We start from the raw sequence: 19177 nt of genomic DNA on the forward strand, positions 1-19177 counted from the left end.
TAAGTTTAAAAGATCCAGTACCATGAGGATTCTCGAAGATTCAAACTCATTCGATGAAATGTGTGTATATTTTCAAAAGTATGCCACAAATATGGAGTATGTCAAGAGATCTTATTTACTCTAGAGGCCAGACCTTGTGCTGTTACCTGTTTTCTTCCCTTTCACTGAATCAGGATTAAGTCTTACTTATTTAGGTGGCTGTGCTGAAGAGTACGAGACAGCCAGCTCACACAATTAGATCACACATGTTCTGTCCTTTTACCAGAAGGCCATCAAAATGTGAAATTCAATTATTAGTCATTTTCTTGAGCTCCAGTTCCTGAAAGCCTATGACTGAAAGGAACATCTTTTTATTACCGCATGCATTCAAAGAGGAAGAGGTCGATATGAATTTTCACCGGGATCTAAAAAGCAACATGTAGCCCTATATCTGATCAAGGGCAGCTGGTTTAAATGTGCTAGCAGGGCTAAGCCCCCTGTCTCTTAAAGATAAAAAGACATCAATATGAAAGGTTTACACTGTCTACATCACATTATTTTCCGTTCGTGCATGTTCAATGGTCATAAGAAAAATACACAGAATGCTATGAAGACGTGAGGTTAGGGCTGATTTACTTGTTGCATAGACAGTCGATTCATGCAGCCTATCAGTGACAGTCGTGTCAGTTATTTACACAGAGTGGCTGTGATGGCACTGTAGAATCTTCCAGGACTTCTTCTGCAACCAAGCCTTGGTGGTATTTGAGGTATGCTTGGGATGATTGTCCTGTTGGAAGGTCCAATGACGCCCAAGCTTCAGCTTCCTCACAGACGGCATGACGTTTTCTCCTAGGATTTCCTGATATTTCAATGAATCCATCTTGCCTTCCACACGATGTAGGTTTTCAGTGCCAGAGGAGATAAAGCAGCCCGAGAGCATCACTGAAGGTCCACCATGCTTGACTGTGGACAGTGTGTTCTTTCTTCATTCTTCTTCCTCCAGACATACCGCTTATCCATCATGGCGAAAAGTTCCAGTTTCGTTTCATCGCTCCACAGAACAGAATCCCAAAAAAAGAATCCTGTGCCTTATTTATATGATATTGAGCCGAATTTTCTTGTGCTTTTGGGTCAGTAGTGGTGTACGGCTTGGAGATTTGGCATGGAAACCTTCTGCGTTTAGTACGTGTCTTACTGTGCTCACTGAAACCTCAGTGCCTCTCGCCACCAAGTCTTGCTGTAGGTCTTTTGCAGTCACTCGAGGATTTTTCACAACCTGCCTTCTCAGAAATCTGGTTGCAGCCATTGATAGCTTCCTTTTTCTGCCCCGTCCAGGTATTTCATATATTTTCTACCCTTAGCCAGTTCAGGTATTTCATGTGTTCCAGCTCAAGCACACCTGGTGCATCAGGTGTGCTTGAGACAACACCTGTTTTACAGGGGGTTGAATCATTTTGAGACTGGAGAAGTCATTATAAGTTGCATTTTCAGTTGAATTTGGGGAAACCACTTGTTTCCCCAAATAGTGTTGAACTATTGCAATTGCTTTTGTTTGATTTATTCATTGCAAACAGCTGAAAGTGTACATTTTGACAATACAACTTATTTGCAATGGGGGTTGAATAATATTGATTGCAACTGTACGTTCTACTGCAGTAAAGCAAAAGCATATCCACCAGTCTGTGTTAAAAATGCTGTGGGAAACAGAGCAAAAAGTGTCTCCCTGTACTATGAGTCAGCTGGACTTGACAACTCATTGGCACTGAAAGAGAAGCAAAGAGATCCAGAAACACTAAATTACATCATTAAAAAAAAAGTGTGTCTAAGTGTCGTTTGCTATAATTAAAGGAACACACTGATGCGTGTAAGAGCCGTTTAAAAAGGTAAATGTTTTGATAAATCTATCTTATATAATGACATGTTTTACACCAGCTTATTACAACTGCAGCCTGCTGATTAAGGCTCATCTGTTTGCTCATGGAAATACTGCAGTTATCAAATGGAAATAGAGAAATGTATGCAGAGAAACATTGCAGTAAAATGGGTGAATTACTTACAACGGTAAGAAATGAATATTCTTAACAACCTTGTCTATCACAAATATTTAATAAAGGAAAGGAGATTTCGGACACATCACTTAATATTATATTTTGTTTATCATCTCCAACTACATTTAGTGTGAATGTTTCGAGCTCCTCTGTAGGGAATAACACGCTGTGCTAAATAGTCATCTTTGCTTCCCTGTCCATGTTTCATGAATAAAACATTTAAAGCTCTACAGCATTATAAAGGTTTTTGAGGTCTATTTTTGTTAACCTTATTTTCTGCGTTGATTGTGTGCATGTATCTATGCATGCACAAATGCGCATTTGTGTGTGTGTGTGTGTGTGTGTGTGTGTGTATTTTCGTACAGTGGGACTGTGTTCCACTCTCAGGTTCCTGCATGATTTATTTTTGTTACTGTTGGGTGAGGCAGACATTGCATTAGACACCCCGAAGTAGGGAAGAGGAAAATTGGATCTAAGCTTGCTTCTCCCTCGGGTTATTGAACATATTAAATGAAACCATTTTTTAAAAAATATTTAGACATTTATTTGTCTTATTTACCTCTGTATCTATAAATGGAGGGAATTGTAATTTAGAGCACAATTTGTGTGCTCACTGACTTTGGTCTGTGTTTTTGTCTGTGCATCCTGAATCACTTGTCCAAAGTGTCATGGTGTGGTCACAATGCTACACCTGGTATTGGTATTGGTATGATATTGGTCCACATAGTCTCCTACCTAGACTATGTGGATGACAAGGTTAAGATATACGTTTGAGGTGAGAGCCTGACAGATTTGACAAACCCACATTCTGCCCCCTCGGCCCTCAGTCGAGCCTGACCTTTAAAACTGTGAGGGAGAAAATGAGTCAAGCTGGCTGAAACAGACTTATCTGAGCGAGGAAACAGCGAGAAAAAATGAGAGAGAGAGAGAGGTAATAGGAAGCACATATTTCTAGCATATCCATTGTGAATTATAGTGTTATGTACATCATGTAGGTGGTGTATATTGCGTGTGGAACCTGTGTGAGGTCTTATGTGGGGGTGAACACTTCCTCCCAGTACAGACTCACGCTACGCTGATCCTCCTGAGCCGAAACATAGATACCCCCTTTGGCAAATTTAAACACATTAAAATGGTGAATAAAGCTTTATGGGGTGTTATTAAAAATCCTTTACTCTCGTCTTTATGGTGCTGTTCATCTTACCCTCGTCTTCTCATGCTGTACTTTTATGCCTGTCTGTTCAGAGACATTTGCATGTGATTGAATAAATAATAAGCATGTGTTGGATGGACACACAAACGAGCACCTGTAGTGGGACACAGTGACAAGGTGCCATTCACACTGGGAGAAATCGAGAGCACTTTGAAAATGCTAATGCCACACTTGTCACTGTCTGTGCTCGTTGAATGCTGGAACAATTTTAAGCTGAAAACACATGCTGATCTAGGCTGGCTGAGTATGGTTTTTGTTATGAGTTATGGCCCAAGTGTTTACGACAAAGCTTACACCACACCCTGCATATCTAATGTTTAATGAATCATCATTACAGTTTGAAAATTTCCTTCACATTTGTTATTTTCACTACAAGATTCTCTCTCTAGGATTCACCTCATTTGAAGTAAAACAGACAAACTGGAGTGTCTGTTAGCATCTTAAGTCTGTTACTAGACAATTAGGTTTATATTTGTGTGTGTGCATGCGTGTGTGTGTGTGTGCGTGAGTGTGTGCATGTGTGCGTGTTCGTATCTTGATCCTTCAGCTCACTAGTCGCTGATTACATACTGCAGTTTGTTTTAAAATGGAGCAATAGAGAATGCCTAAATAAAGTAGAAGAGCCGAACACTGGGACGCAGCTCTCAGCCTGCTTTCCTGCTGCTTTCCCACACAATTAAATCTGCTCTCTCTCTCCACTGGCCATTCCTGTGCAGCCCAGAAAATGCCAATGGTGGTGTTTGCTTGAGGACTAATTAGGCTTGTGGTCAATTCTGAGAATTGCGGCTAAACATCTCAGCACTGTGTGGAAAAACACATACTTGACCCCAAGAACTCACTCTCACTCTTGGCTCACAAGCGGTTTGCTTGTTAGACAGCAAACGAGAGTGGAAGAGACAGGGTTTAGTTAATTGTGATCATTTTCTTATCATACTGTGGTATTGTGGTTTATAAACTGTTGCCCAAAACTAAAACAGGGCTAAAACATTTTTAAAACTGTTCTGGTTCTGAAAGCAATTTGTTTATCAGCCTGATGGTGGAAATCTTTATTTAATCCTAAGTGAAAAATTAGCTGTGCAATTACAAATATATCTTTTCCTTTAAAGTCTCCTAATGAGTTTCAGGGAGGTCGAAAGAAGTGATTGTCAGTGTGGGGTCTGTGACGCATAGCCAAGGGCTCTGTGATATATTTTTTTCTATTTAATGTTTTATTAAAAATCAAAACCCACCATTAGCAAAGTATTAAAATAATGGTCCAAAGGCTCAAATAAATGATAATGATAATGAGTTTTTATTAATCACATATACATTACAGCAAAGTGAAATTCTTTTCTGTGCATACCCCAGCATGTTAGGAAGCTGGGGTCAGAGCGCAGGGTCAGCCATGATACAGCGCCCCTGGAGCAGAGAGGGTTAAGGGCCTTGCTCAAGGGCCCAACAGTGACAGCTTGGCAGTGCTGTGGCTTGAACCCCCGACCTTCCGATCAGTAACTGAAAGTCTTAACCAACAAAGCCACCACTGCCCCCCCTTTTTTTAATAATGATAACTTTTTTAATAATGATAATAAAGATCCTAATATTTAATAAATAAAGAGCCTAATATTTGAATAGTTGGATTATGTTCATGAAATAAATCTATACTGAAGGGGTCCATGGAAGTTATTTTATATTTAAAGGGGTCCCTGACTGCAAAACGTTTGACAACCCCTGACCTAAAGGGCATCACCAATTGACATACAAGCTACAATCCACAATTCCACGTTGGTTTAATTTGAACAGTGTTATTGTCTCAGTGTTCAGAGCCACACATACTTCTTGTTCTTATTGTTTGTTAGATTTTGCTGAAACCCTTAAAACTCTTCAGTCAATAGCGTATCATTTTTGTTCTCTAGTGAAGATTGCTGCCATTTTGAAACGCGTAGTCACTGTGCTGGAACACCTACCGGAATGAAATGTTCTCTTTCAGTGCCTGCCCCGTAGAAAAAGTCAGATATGTCAAGTGCTTTTCCAGGAACAGGAGCACAATGGCAGCTGATGGCTGTGCCTGATGGATGCTCTGAATGCTCCTCTGGATTTGCCGTACCGTAGACAGGAAGCCTGGTAGCCACCCTGGCAGGGTCACAGACACATATGGAAGCACTAAGCTGCCAGCTAGACTCCTGCCACACTGCTCAATAAAAGTCACTACCCTTTTCCCATCTCCTCTATATTCTCATTTTATTCATGCTTGTTCTGGCTCTGGTGGCCAAGCAAGGCGAACACTGGTCATTGCTCTCAGTGACCTCAGGAGGAGTCAATGGCAAAGACGAAGATTGAAATAGTTGAAAGGTAAGGTGGCAGAGATTTCAGTCACAACTTGCATTTTCCTGATGCAGGACATTCTGAAAAAAATGAAAACCACTAGTGCTCGTGCACTATTCTCAACATCTTTAAAGGACCTTTGGCTCCAGACTCAGCAGACTCAGCAATTACAGTTTCGTCCCCCTCTTAATGGACAGTCCTATGTAGGTCTGTACTAATGAGTCTACATTTTTCATACCAACTTCTTCAGTATGACTGACCCTTTAATATTTTAGTGTCAGAGTGATTGATATTTGGGCCAAAAATAGAAACGGTGTATGAAGCAGAAGCCTTTTATTGCTTGCATGGGAGTATGTATTTACGTGTGTGTGTGTGTATGTGTGTGTGAGTGAGAGAGACAGAGAGAGAGAGAGACAGAGAGAGAGAGAGAGAGAATATAGATTTCTAGTCTTAGCTGGGATCATGTGTCGCTGTTTGTCGCTTTCCAGATGAGCTGTTTTCTGCCAGCTTACAATAAAGTTTGCAATTTGAATGAATTAAATAGTTGGTGTTCTATACAGATAATAATATGCAGGTGAATAATATTGACAGAGCTCAGCTATGTTACATGACGCTAGAGTGTAATCCGCTGTTGTTGCTATGGTGATGCAGGATGTGCATTGGTGGCCTGCAACAGAAGTGAACATGCTGTTTGAAAGATGCTTGAGGCAACTTGGAAAACTTCTGGAAATGAAGGAGCTTAACCTTGCAGTAAATCAGTAGAGTTTACACTTCCTGATGAATGAAGAGGACCTGTTAAAAACAATTACCTGAGTAACTGTTTAGTATTACAGTAGTTTACTTTCTGCATTATTTGCAGCCTGTAATTGCCAGTGATTCCATTTAAGTGTGTTTTTGTCTACTTGAACAGTATGAACTGAGTAGCGCAGGTGACTGTGAGGAGTCTGAGCTGAAGCAGAAGGGTCTGTTCACCTTTAAGGCGATGACGGGAAGTGCAAGCTTCCTCATGAAAAACAAGTTCAGTGAAGCTGTGTGTTCTGCAGGCAACTATTAACACCTTGTTTCATTTTCATTACCCGTAAGAGCACACTGGCTTTGTTTAACTGAAAATAAAATGTAAAAAAATGTATATACCATATTTATACACCATATTTATATTGAGCGCTTTACATACCTAGTGCTAATTCCTCTGTACTATAAAACATAACATGCTCATGACACCTAATGCTATCAGTGGTCATTTTTTTAGTACATAGAATTTAAACAAAACTAGAGAAACAGTGTTTGATTTTTCTATACACCTTGGCACATCAGTACTCAACCTTCTATGCATTATGTAATATTTAATAATAATTCAAACTGTCAGAATACTGTTATTAAAATTTCATTCGCCTTCATTCAGTATGGAGCTCATCTTAACACTATTTTACACAAGACCCCTGACATGCAGTCATGTTAATCAAAGCCTTTATATCAGATACTGGCAGCGCACAGAGCAGGTACGGTGCCCTCCACTAATATTGGCACCCTTGGTAAATATGAGCAAAGAAGGCTGTGAAAATTAGTTTTTATTGTTTAACCTTTTGATCTTTTGTTAAAAAAATTCACAAAAATACTCTGCTCTCATGGATATCAAACAATTGCAAGCAAAACACAGGTTTTTCCAAAAAAAATATCTTTGTTATATATAGGTGTGCAACAGTTAATACATATGCACGCACCACTTTTACGTTTTTAATTCATTAGAATTTTTTTTAGGGTTTTTTTTTGTCATTTCACCTCACCAATTTGGACTATTTTGTGTATGTCCACTATATGAAATTCAGATACAAATCCATTTAAATTACAGGTTGTAATACAACAAAATTGGAAAAATGCCAAGAGGGGTGAATACTTTTGCAAGGCACTGTAATATGTACATAATGTATATAATGTGTTATATATAAGCACCAGGCTTATTATAAATAATTAAATAAATAATGTGTTAAAAACAGTTGGGTCTACCCTTTCAGCTAGAGGTATTTTTAGCTGCTATAATGGTTACTCATTAATAGAAATGTTAGCTGGTGGAATAGCTCTAGCTATATTTAGCTCTTGACAGCACAGGCTTCTGCAGCTTAACATGTCCATCCAGACATCTCCCTCACTTATTCTCACTGCAGGGTCTTTTACCTTCTTCTTTTACCTTTAGCTGATTTATTTGTGACAACATGCAGGTATGATTTTATGTAGAAAGTGAGATGACAGACCTGTAAGTGAATAAGCACATTCCAGTAGAATTGCATGTGTAATTAAAATCTGTTTTATGTACATTTAGTTTTTGATCTCTTTGCGCATGTAGGAACAGACTAGAATAGCAAAGTGCTAAGCTTTTTCTTTTAATAGCAAATATAGTAAACAGTATAAAACATGAATTCCTCCTACGTTACCAGGGCTACTAAACCTTGAGGTTTTTGCAGAATGTTACACTGGTAATATATGCAGTGTGTTCAGTGGAGAAATCACACACTGTTGTTTGAGAAAGTGCATGAGTGAGTGTGAGTTAGTGATGGGGCCCCAGCTGGGATGGTGTGTGGGATGGTGACGTAGGAACTGTAGGGAGGGGAAATGCAGACAGTGATGATAACCTAATGATGATTTCCTGCTCAGAGCCGTGCTCAGCTGTGGATTCCTCACTGATGATGTGGCTTTGGGCCCAGCAGCTTAAATCAAGGCCTGTTTCGCCCCAGAGACAGAGGCACCCTCCCTGCATGCTGTATGCCAAAGTGAAAAATTCATTCTCATTACCATGAGATAGACGCATTTACACAGGTTCCCACATTTGATATTAAAAATATATTGAATGGCTTAAGAAGGGATTATTAGGAAGGGATATAGGTGATATAAGCCACTGTAGCTGAGCACTCCATCTCTTTTGCTTTCTTGCCTTCGGATTCTTAGTTTATTTCATCACATTGTCAAGTGCACCTTTTTCGGAGCAGCAAAAATTCATCCTCCCAAGCTGTGATGTTTGTCAAACTTGTTTGTTTTCCAGATTGCTCACCACTGGTAAGTACAGGCTTTTCCTTAGTTTTGCCGCTACACACTGTCCAGCTACGAGCCGCTTGCCGTAGCGTGTGAGCTATTTTCCTTCGGGTTTTTCTCTGCACGGCATGCCACTTACGCGCTTTTGGCTAGTTAGTGAGTGTGTTCCCGCTGTCTTATATATATTGTGTTGTACTTATGCCTGTCATTTCTAACCGTGGGTGTTGTTGACTTTTATTCGAAGCTTTTACGTTCTCCTCTCCATTCCTCGTGGTTCATCCAGGGGTAGGAGTATTTAATTGGATTATTTTTTACTGGCACTCCTCATGGTTGTATCCAGAGGCTCTCCACTTTAGCAGCTATGGCTTTCAGCTCCATTTCCTCTGCCTATCCCTTGAATTGTAAGCTCTGCCCTAATAAGCTTCTTCCTGATGATGGGCATGATCTCTGCCCATCATGCCTGGGTGTTCAGCATCTGAAAGAAGCACTTACGGACCCATGTCCACATGTCCGTTGGCTGGACTGGACCACAACCGGGATGCTAAGATTTTGGAAGCAAGTTTGGGTTCAAGGCAGAGAGCTCAGAAACACTGTGCCTTAGCAGTTACTGACTTTCCCTCAGCTAAAAGAAGATCTAGCTCTAGGGCAAATCATTTGGCAGGGCACCTGTTATCAAAGGAGGTGGCTGGCCTTTCTTCCGACATGGCAGAGATTAAACGTCTCTTGCAGGCCCTCCAGTTAACAGACTCAGTTCCTGCTTCTACATAGCTCCCATCAGGGACACTTGCTCATACTCTTCTAGCAAGGAGGCTACTGTCCCACCTTTCCCTCGCCATAGCCTCCACAATGACGCTATGTCTACATGTGCTTCCAACACACGTTTTCAGGACCATCTCCTCTCAGATGTCACTTTGCTTCAGGACAAGCCAGCGGGGTCTGCATTAGCCGGTGACTCTGATGATGGCTCTCTCTACTCTTTGGTGACGGCCCCAACTCAGATGGATTACACATTGGAGGTGCTTTATTGTCGAGTTCTCAAGTGTCCTCAAAGGGCCAGGGATGGCAAAGAGGCATTCCAAGACTTCGCTTCCATGGCAGAAGCGGAGTCCATCAGGGTGCGGAATGTACCAGAGGTTGAACAGCCGGTCACCGTACTGGTGGCATCACCGGATGAGGCACTGCGTGGGAACATTTGATGTCCTAGCACTCAGCGTGGCTGCACAGCTTCCCTTCTGAAGAAAGCATATGAGTCAGTTGCCTACGTCGCTCGGGCTGAGAACACCATCTGCCAATTGATTTTAGCTGCTTCTAATTCTTTGGAGTCTATAGAAGTGGATCCTTCTGTTCCACGATTAATGCAGACAGCCTTGCTGGCCATGGGGCACATGACGTGAGAACTGAGTGCTCTCACTGCAACACTCTTAACCACTCACAGGCAGGTTTGGCTTGCTCAAGCCAGGTTGTCTGAGGACTATAAAAAAGACTTTGAGAAACCTTCCCATCATTCCAGGATATCTTTTTTGTCCAGACGTATCCGAGGTGTTGGAGAGGCATGTAAAGTTGTCTCAGCAGCTAACAGAGGTGAAGTGTGCTCCAAATTTTAGGGCGCCAGCAGCACCTGCTCATCGTCGTTACACGGTGCAGCCGCTTTTTGGTTATATGCCCTCTAACCGTCCCCAGGCCCAGCAATGATTTCCTGGGTCTGATGATGCACAGTTGTATCATCCCCATGGTAACCCTACCCCCCACCATGCCCCAGGGACTACGGCTTTTTGATTCTACTTCAAAAAGTAGAATCAAATTTGCCTGCGGACAGCTCATCTTTAGCTCCTATAACCTGGTTTGCAATTTCTTAAAGGGTGCAATGCACCTCAATCTGGCTCGTTCTCCCCATTCCCCGGTGTGGAGTTTACCTCTGGTTTTGGAGTCCCTTTGCCAATCCCCCTTTGAACCATTGGGCGGGGCAGGACTTAGGTGAAAGTCAGTGAAGTCGGTTCACTGCCGTTCGAAAAGGGTTGGTGACCTTCACGCTCTGTTCGTGAGTCAGTCCTGCATGACATTGAAACCTGAGGGTACTGGTGTTGTCCTCTGGCCCAATCTAACTTTCCTTCCTAAGGTGCTTCTGCACCAGTTCGTTAATCAGTCCATTGAGCTGTGTTCCTTCCAGCCGACGGGCCTTGAGTAACGTTCTCTGCTCCTGTGCCCCGTACGTGCCTTGAGGAGCTATGTAAACACTACGGCACAGTTAAGACAGTTGGAACAGTTGTTTGTCTGTTATGGATGTGTTAAGAAGGGTGCCCCTCTGTCTAAACAGAGGCTGTCACGGTGGGTAGTTGAGGTTATTGCCTCAGCATATAAGCAAGCCCAACAGCCCATGCCCGGGTCCGTCACTTGCCATTCCACCAGGGCTGTTTCATCTTCGTGGGCTGCCTTCAGGGGTCTCTCTCTCACTGACATCTGTGCTGCGGCAACATGGTCCTCTCCCTGTTCCTTCGCAAGATTCCATAATGTCAACGTTGCTTGATCCCAGGATGTGAGCTCGGCTGTGCTTCGCCGGTGACCCCTGGTCTTTTCTGGCGAGTTACTCCTCGTGACTCTTCTGGTATGAGTCATCCAATACTGTAGCACCGTCTCTGGCAGTCAGGAGGAATGAAACAGAACACTAGTTATGGATGTAAACATGGTTCTGGGAATACCGGATGACCGCCAGAGTTCCCGGTAACTTGGAGTGTGCGTGAAGACACTCTGAGGTGGAGTGCTGAGCTGCAGTGGCTTATATCACTTCACGGGTATGCTTAGGAGGTTTTCTCAATGTTGAGCTTGCTTGCCACTCTGCCCATGTTTCTGTGTTTCTGTGTTGACTCCCATTTGAAAATCTTTTAACATAGGAGTGTATAGTATTGCAAGAGGCTCTGTTAAAATATATGATAATTTTGCTGCAATTATGCACAGATGCGCATTATTGGTAAACTAGTGCTAAAAGTGCAATTGCAATATTTTATTTTAATATGTAAATATGTTGTCTTTTGTGTATTTTTGTCACTGCAGACTGAGAGGTGGTGGCATAATTGTGTTTCTCCTTGAGCAGCAGAATGGCACACGCCATCCCTGTGTAGCACACTGCATAACCAACCTCCCCAGAGGGAGCATTATTTTAGTCTTTTACACACACAAACCCACATGAGACAAACAGCTGGCAACATTTAAGTAACTCATGTGGAGACCAGTTTAAAAAGCTAATGCCACTGCTGGAAGCCTTGTGTTCAGTCACAGAAATTCCTGGGCTTCCTTTCATGCTCTTAGCTATCTCTTGGAGGTGTGGATAGAAGTGCACTTTCTCTTTCTTTTCTTAATTTAGCTTTTCTGATCAATTCTCTTTCACCCCCATACCGCCTCAGTTTAATTTACTTCACCCTATTCTCATGCAATTTTCTCTGATCTCTTTACATCATTTGGTCCTGCATACATAGTGATAAAAGGCGTGTGGTGCTGTATCAGCTGTCAGTGCAGCAGTGGTTTGTGTGGAGGCAGGAGAAATCCACTTGGCAATCACAAACATGGGAATGATCAGAACACTTCCACCTAAGAGCACATGATGCACTGGATCCAGACACAGGCTTTATTTCAGTTACAGCACTATAGCACACAGTGACAGTGAGGTTCAGTAAAAATGTTGTAGGGTTTGTAAGTGTCCTGTAGTGTGCTAAAGGCCAGTTGTGCTGTAGCATCTTAAAGGCCAGATGTGATGCAGCACGGATTGGAAAGTCTAAACTCCCGACCAGGTATAATGATTATCTATTCTATATAAATTCTATCTATATATAACTTAATCTATAATCTGTTTAGATAGATAGATTGATTGATTGATTGATTGATTGATTGATTTTTTTTTTTGTCCATACAGACAGGTATGGAACATGAGTTATCTTTTTGATTGATAAAGAAAGGGTGATCTTGAAAATTGATCTTGTTTCTGAACTCTATAACTACTTTGAACAAGAGAACTAGGCTGTAATAACATGTACTATTTTACATGTAAAACATGTTGCATTCCATTCGTCTTGCGTTTAAAAAACGTGCATACGAATGGTGTACATTGGGACAAAGGGTGCCAATGTCGCTAAAGCGGTCTTTAAAGTCGCTAAGCTGGCAACATTGGTCTACACTGACAGCTAGATGAAAGGCAGGCTAAGCTCCGCGTCTCCCTCCAGCAAAAAGAAAATACAGAGAGAGAGGGAACGTGGGGTTTTTCATTCATGCGCATTCTATTTGAAAAGCGATAAAATACACTGAGAACCCAAATGATGCCCTGTCTGTGTTTATTAAACTGAGCTAGTTTAATAAGGTCTAAGCTCACAATACCAGGTCCTTTCCATGATGTGTTTGCCTGCATGATTGATACTCGCCTTTAACTACTTAATCCCTTTACTGTGGTATTTATTTATTCCACAGTAATCACAGTGGATAACAGGGAATGTACGCAAGCACACCTAGCTGTACCACACACAAGCACACATACTCACACACATTTATCCTGTCATCCTGCTCTCCATGCTTATGTGCATCTAAACAAAATTTCTTTTACTACATATTTATCAGATTGTGCTTTTACATTCTGCTCCGTTATGTGCCTTTCAAATATGTTTAAATGACAAAAATGACCCAGTAAGCTCTGTCTGCTCAGTCTCCAGAAACATACACAACGCACTGCCTGCCAGGCATAATAGAAAATGTAATAAAATTCTCAGACGTGACAGTTTAATAGGGGTCTCAATGAGGTGTTCAGGGAGTGAATGTGGCACAAAAAAAAGTGAAATAGGAAAACGGTCTCCTAATAAGTATGACACCAGAGAATTCTTTAATTTTACACCTTGAAGAATTTTAAAATTGCACTTATTTTGAAGGGAAAATTAAAGAATATGAACTCTGGGGTGAAACCAATAATCATTTTTTTTTAAAATCAATCCATACAATAGTTGTTCTTTTTACCTTCCTTTGCTTACATTGGATTAAGGTCATATACATGTAATAACTCCTAAAATCATAACTCATAAATCAGTCCCTGATAATATCTGTTGTTTACATTAAATTTCATGGATTAGTCTAATGAGATTTCTTTAGGATTTCTGAAAGGCAAAACAAAGTTACTTAAGTATATAATTAACTCCTTAATTAGCTCTTACCAAAGTTATTTTATTTTTTATTTTTTACAGTTAAAAGACAATTTAAAATAAATTGTTTATTTATTTAAAGGCAAATTATTCAAATAACTAAGTAATTACATAATTATTCAATAAAAAATATTTGGCTTTTCTCTGCTATTTTGTTGCTAGTTAATTTGAAGGTTTTTGGTTTGAAAGTCTTTAGTTTTCATCTTCATTCTTCTCCTGAATGGCTCATTTCTCTTATCTCTTCTCTCTTTTCCTCTTGTCCTCACCCTCACTTTCTCTTCCCTCTTAATTTATCTCCCATTCTTCAACGGCGTCTCAGTTCTTCTGCCTCTCCACTTATATATATATACATACATACACACATATATATATATATATATATATATATATATATACATAACTGAAAATTCAACTTTTAACTTGTTCTTTAACAAGACTTTTATTAATAATGTTGACTTTTCACTATATTCTATCCAGAGGCCTGGAGTGTTGCTTTAATTGGAATGTATCTGAAGGAATAAAAAATGAACAAAATATCTGAATGAATAAAAAAAAGCATCTTCATTGTATGTTGCTCCTGGCAGGTTTGGCGACTCATTCATAGAAATGATTTATCTCAGTTCCTCTGAGTTACAATCCTTGTACTAAATAAAATTTAACTTACTTTTTCACTTTGTCTTCATCTAAAATCCAGCATTTGTGTCTAACACCAATAAATGGCTACTCTTGGGTTGTTCTTGTGCTTGACATAGTTTTGGATGTTGACAGAGACTGTTAAACCTGATGTTGATAAAAATCCTTAAACATCTGATTACATGCCTTGAAATATATGTTTCAGGGCTTACTCATTTTAAAATAATCAAGAGGGGTAAAAATAAAATGAATATAATAAAGCAATAAGCAATGAGAGGGTGTGTGTTGCAGTGATTTTATCAGGTAAGGGCGCTTGCATCCTTAAATCTTCTTACCTTGGATAAAATCACTGTAACCCATGCCCTCAAATGGCTTACTGATTTTATAACAGTGTTAAAAACATTATGATCAAATCCACTGTTCAATAAATAATTGATATACGTATAATACATTATTATTTATTATTAAAAATATTTGCAGTAAACAATTTCTCTGCCATGCAATATAGTCTGTTAACAATAAGATTTAGTTGCTAAGCAACAAAACAAACACATACTGTATATAGGGCATTATATGGACAGAAGAGTGAATTCATTATAAAAGTTTTATTGTTTTGAAACCTTAAACAGTACACAATTATTGTGATGTGATCACAGGTGTGTGTATATCAATGATTTTATAATGGTTGTGAACAGCACTCAGTTTTACCAACCAATCAGATTTTAAAACCAAATCTGTTTTTTAAGTACTGTATATTTTGAAACCCCTACATATGTGCGAGCACACAGAAACATGGAGCAGAGTAAGAAAGCCTCTCTGCTGGTGTCAGGTTGTCTGTATTAAACCAGGTGCGAGTGTGACTGGTCAGTGAGGTGTGAGTCAGTTCTCTGTTCACCTAGACACTCATTCTTGCCCTGCCTTCAGCTCTGAGCTTCACTGTTTTCATCAGGAGGATTTGGAGACAAAAGACCCGTAAAATGTGCCCGTACTCAGAGGGATCTGATTCACAGACAAAGCTATAGCTATGGAGTTAGTGACTTTAGGCTTTGCATGGCTGCTGTTGATCTTGCGCTTGACATTTTAATCCTGTTTAGCACTGTTTTGTACGGCACAAATGGTATGTCGCATTCCGCCAGTGCAAATTAAGCCTGTAAATCAGCAATGGTTCGAGGCACTGTTTATGCTCATTACAATTAAGTAATAAGGTAGGTCATTGTGTAATTTGATATGAAGTTGTGTCCCTCTCCCACACTAGCTTCCCAGCTCTGCTGAGAGACGAGTCATATAACATTTACATGAACAATTATTGATGCTTGCAGATGCTTTCATCCAAAGTGAGACATAATGCGATCCAAGAAGATATCAGTAATAATACACCAAAAACAGCAATAATGTAATAAGATTAAACTTGGGGAACATAGTTTTTTCCTTAAAAGGTAAAAGAAGAATACTGGTTTTATATTGTGCATTGTTCTATCCAATTATAAAAAAGAAAGAAAGAAAGAAAGAAAGAAAAAAGTGACAATTGTCAAATGAACATATTTTAGATGTAATGGCAATCAGTACATGGCAGACCGACAGATTATTAATATCCACATTACAGCATGAAAACAACATTTTCAAATTTATTTTGCCCTTTTATAGACCTTTTTTAAGTGGTTAAAGAAACAGTAAGCCAAATGGAAAAAAGGTACGTGTCCTAAAATGTATTTGCATTAGTGTGGACAGGACTTGAATGACAAAACAGCGATGAATAGCTTTGTTGCTGACTAGCATGATCAGAGTTTTTTTTTTGGGGGGTGGGGGGGGGGGTGTTCCGAAGGTCAAATATTATTATAGCTGCAGTTCTTCATGTAAACATATTACTTTTCGAATTCTCAAGCTATTTTCTGAACAGTACAGTAAGTCCTCATCCAGGTGGTTTGGAAGTGCTTTTAAATGTTTTTCCACATGACACTGAGATGGAGCGTGCTCTGTTTGGTTGCCATGGTTTTGGTGTTATGACTATAAGCGGTGTGTTGTCACTGGCAGTGACATGGCTTTGTGTGTGTAATTTAAGATTCGTGATGAACTGCAACAGTATTGTAGACAGACAGCAGGATCTGTCACCACTTTACAAAAGTCAACTTATCTACCCTGTCAAGGCACACAAATACAAACTCAGACACACAAACTGACGCTCCAAGGCAGAAGAATCAGACTGGGTCGTGTGCTTGTGTGATTGAGTGTCCAGTTTCCCAAGTCTCCATATATATCTCATTATAGTTACACCTGCCAAGGGTGGGATATATCAGGCAGAAAGTGAAAAGTCAGTTCGCGAAGTTGATGTGTTCAAAGCAGAAAGTGTATGGACAAATGGACAAGTGTAAGGATCTAAGCGACATTGACAAGAGCCAAATTGTGATGGCTAGATGACTGGGTCAGAGCAACTCCAAAACAACAGGTCTTGTTGGGTGTTCCCGGTATGCAATGGTTAGTACCTACCAAAAGTGGTCCAAGGAAGGACAACCGGTGAACCGGTCACAGGGTCATGGGCACTCAAGGATTACTGATGCACATGGGGAGTGTAGGTAACCCATTTGGTCTGATCCCAAAGATCTACTATAGCACAAATTGCTGAAAGGTGTCAGAACACACAGTGCATGGCAGATTGCTGTGTCAGAATGCCCATGTCCACCACTGAAAGCGCCTACGGTACCTGATCATCAGTCCTGGACCATGGAGCAATGGAAGACGGTGGTCTAGTTTTGGTCTGTGCTTGCATGTGCAGGGAAGAGATGGCACCAGGCTGCATTATGGGAAGACAGCAAGCCGGCAGAGGCAGTGTGAGGCTCCTGGCAATGTTCTGTTGGGAAACATTGTGTCCTGGCATTCATGTGGATGTTACTGTGACACATACCACTTTCCTAAACATTGTTGCAAACCAAGTACTTCCATTCATGACAACGGTATTCCCTAATGGCAGTGGCCTCTTTCAGCAGGATAATGCATTCTGACACACTGCAAGACTTGTTCAGGAATGGTTTGAGGAACGTGACAAAGTTTTTAAAATGCTCACTTGGACTCCAAATTCCCCAAGATCTCAGTCAAATCGTGTATCTCTGGGATGTGCTGGACAAACAAGTGTGATCCATTGAGGCTCCACCTCACAACTTACAGGACTTTAAGGACCTGCTGCTAACATCTTGGTGCCAGATACCACAGCACACTTTCAGAGGTCTTGTGGAGCCCATGCCGAAACCGGTTCGGAACTGTTTTGGCGGCACAAGGGGGACCTACCCAATATTAGGCAGGTGGTTTTAATATTATGGCTGATCGGTGTAAATAGCACTTGGGGTGTTCCCTGTGAACAGGGAGCACTTAGAGGAAAGGTTATTGTAGTGGATGATTAATTAGCTAATTAACACTGTGATTAAGGAGACAGAGGAGGCGTTGTAAGCATGTGGGCAGCAGCATGCTGAGCCACTCCTGGCGGGCACTCTCATTTTTTCATAAAAACTGTCGAGTCAACTGATTGTTGTATTGTAAGCTATTTTTAATATCACCACCGTGATTTATTTAGCGCCTGTGAGGAAGTGCAGGACCCAGTGGTATACAAGGCTCAGAGCCGAAGGGAGATCTTAATCTCGTAGCTGCTGAAGTAATGAATGGCTTTTGTAGCACGGTCAAGATCTTGTACACAAGTCCATGTACCAAGCACCTGTTATAAAAAATGCTTTTAATCCTCATCATATGTTGCAAGTATGGTAGTCGGGCTCTTTTTTTTAGACACTATGTGTCTGCATGTGTGCTTGTGTGTGTGTGTGTGTGTGTGTGTGGGTGTGTGCATTGAATGATCTGGGGCATTGAAATTAAATGCATGCATGTCTTTTTAGTTAATAAAACAAATTTTATAGCCTGTTCAATTTGGTGTGTTACTAAAGGAGTAAGTTATAAAAAGACACAAAGCTTTCCTAGGTGCCCTTTATTCCTGTGACATTTTAATTATGTATCCGCTGTAGCCCTGAATTACGATCCACTGTATAATTTTATCTTTGATTTCATTTCTGTTTCATTTTCGTGATAAATTAATGCATGCTTTGCCATAGTATGTGTTCAATTTGCGGTCAGTTTCAGTTTTGAAGGAAGTGTTGTACCTTTGTATTCCTAAATAAAAATGTTAATGCGTTTTGCAAAAGCATCCCGCCAGGTACAAAATTATTGGCACCCTGACTAATGCATTCACTATTCACTGCTGTGGGGATGTCGACTAGTCAGGCAGTGTTGGGGAAAAAACAGCAATACAGATGGCGAGGAACGCAGCTAAATGTATTAGTCTGAAACTATTTGAAACTATTTCAGACTAGATGAAGTCAATTCTACACAACTTCACAAGACTACACAGGGGAAAAAAGTATTTTCCTTTTGGTTTTCTGTTCATTTAACACTTTAATATCAACTGGAGTGGTGTGCACAAGACCACGAGAGATCATACTCAGCTAGTTTAGAGTCACACACCAGCTCAAAGTGGCTGATCTGGACTTGTTTCAGATGCTATGAGGCAGGAATTGAACATAGCATTAAAATCCGCCATTAAGAAGGTCCATTCATCATTACACAAGGATTTTATCATTATTAAGCTACAAAGAAGTTTGTGTGCTATGCTGCGCTCTCACTTAATCAGCAATTTCAGCTGAGCCACCAGCTTGTACACACACAAAAGTGCATTTTAAGAATTGGGATGACCATAAGTAGTGTAATATAATACACCGATTTTATATTTTGCATATATTTATGACACTGATTTATTTACTTTACAGTGTGGTAAC

General features: G+C 40.5%; 1 protein-coding gene across 7 annotated transcripts in view; it reads left to right on the plus strand.

Annotated features, from left to right (window-relative positions):
- Positions 1–19177, plus strand: part of kcnq5a (potassium voltage-gated channel, KQT-like subfamily, member 5a) — a 138819-nt gene that overhangs the window by 29134 nt on the left and 90508 nt on the right. The window contains exon 1 of one of the 7 annotated variants that reach the window (XM_053621403.1): positions 6775–8589. The exons of the other annotated variants lie outside the window; for them this stretch is intronic. The gene's annotated coding sequence lies outside the window, so the exon portion shown is untranslated. Of the gene's footprint in view, positions 1–6774; positions 8590–19177 lie in introns of those variants that run through there. 7 annotated transcript variants of the gene reach the window in all.

The sequence above is a fragment of the Ictalurus furcatus genome, chromosome 3 (assembly GCF_023375685.1).
Source record: "Ictalurus furcatus strain D&B chromosome 3, Billie_1.0, whole genome shotgun sequence".
Taxonomy (NCBI): domain Eukaryota; kingdom Metazoa; phylum Chordata; class Actinopteri; order Siluriformes; family Ictaluridae; genus Ictalurus; species Ictalurus furcatus.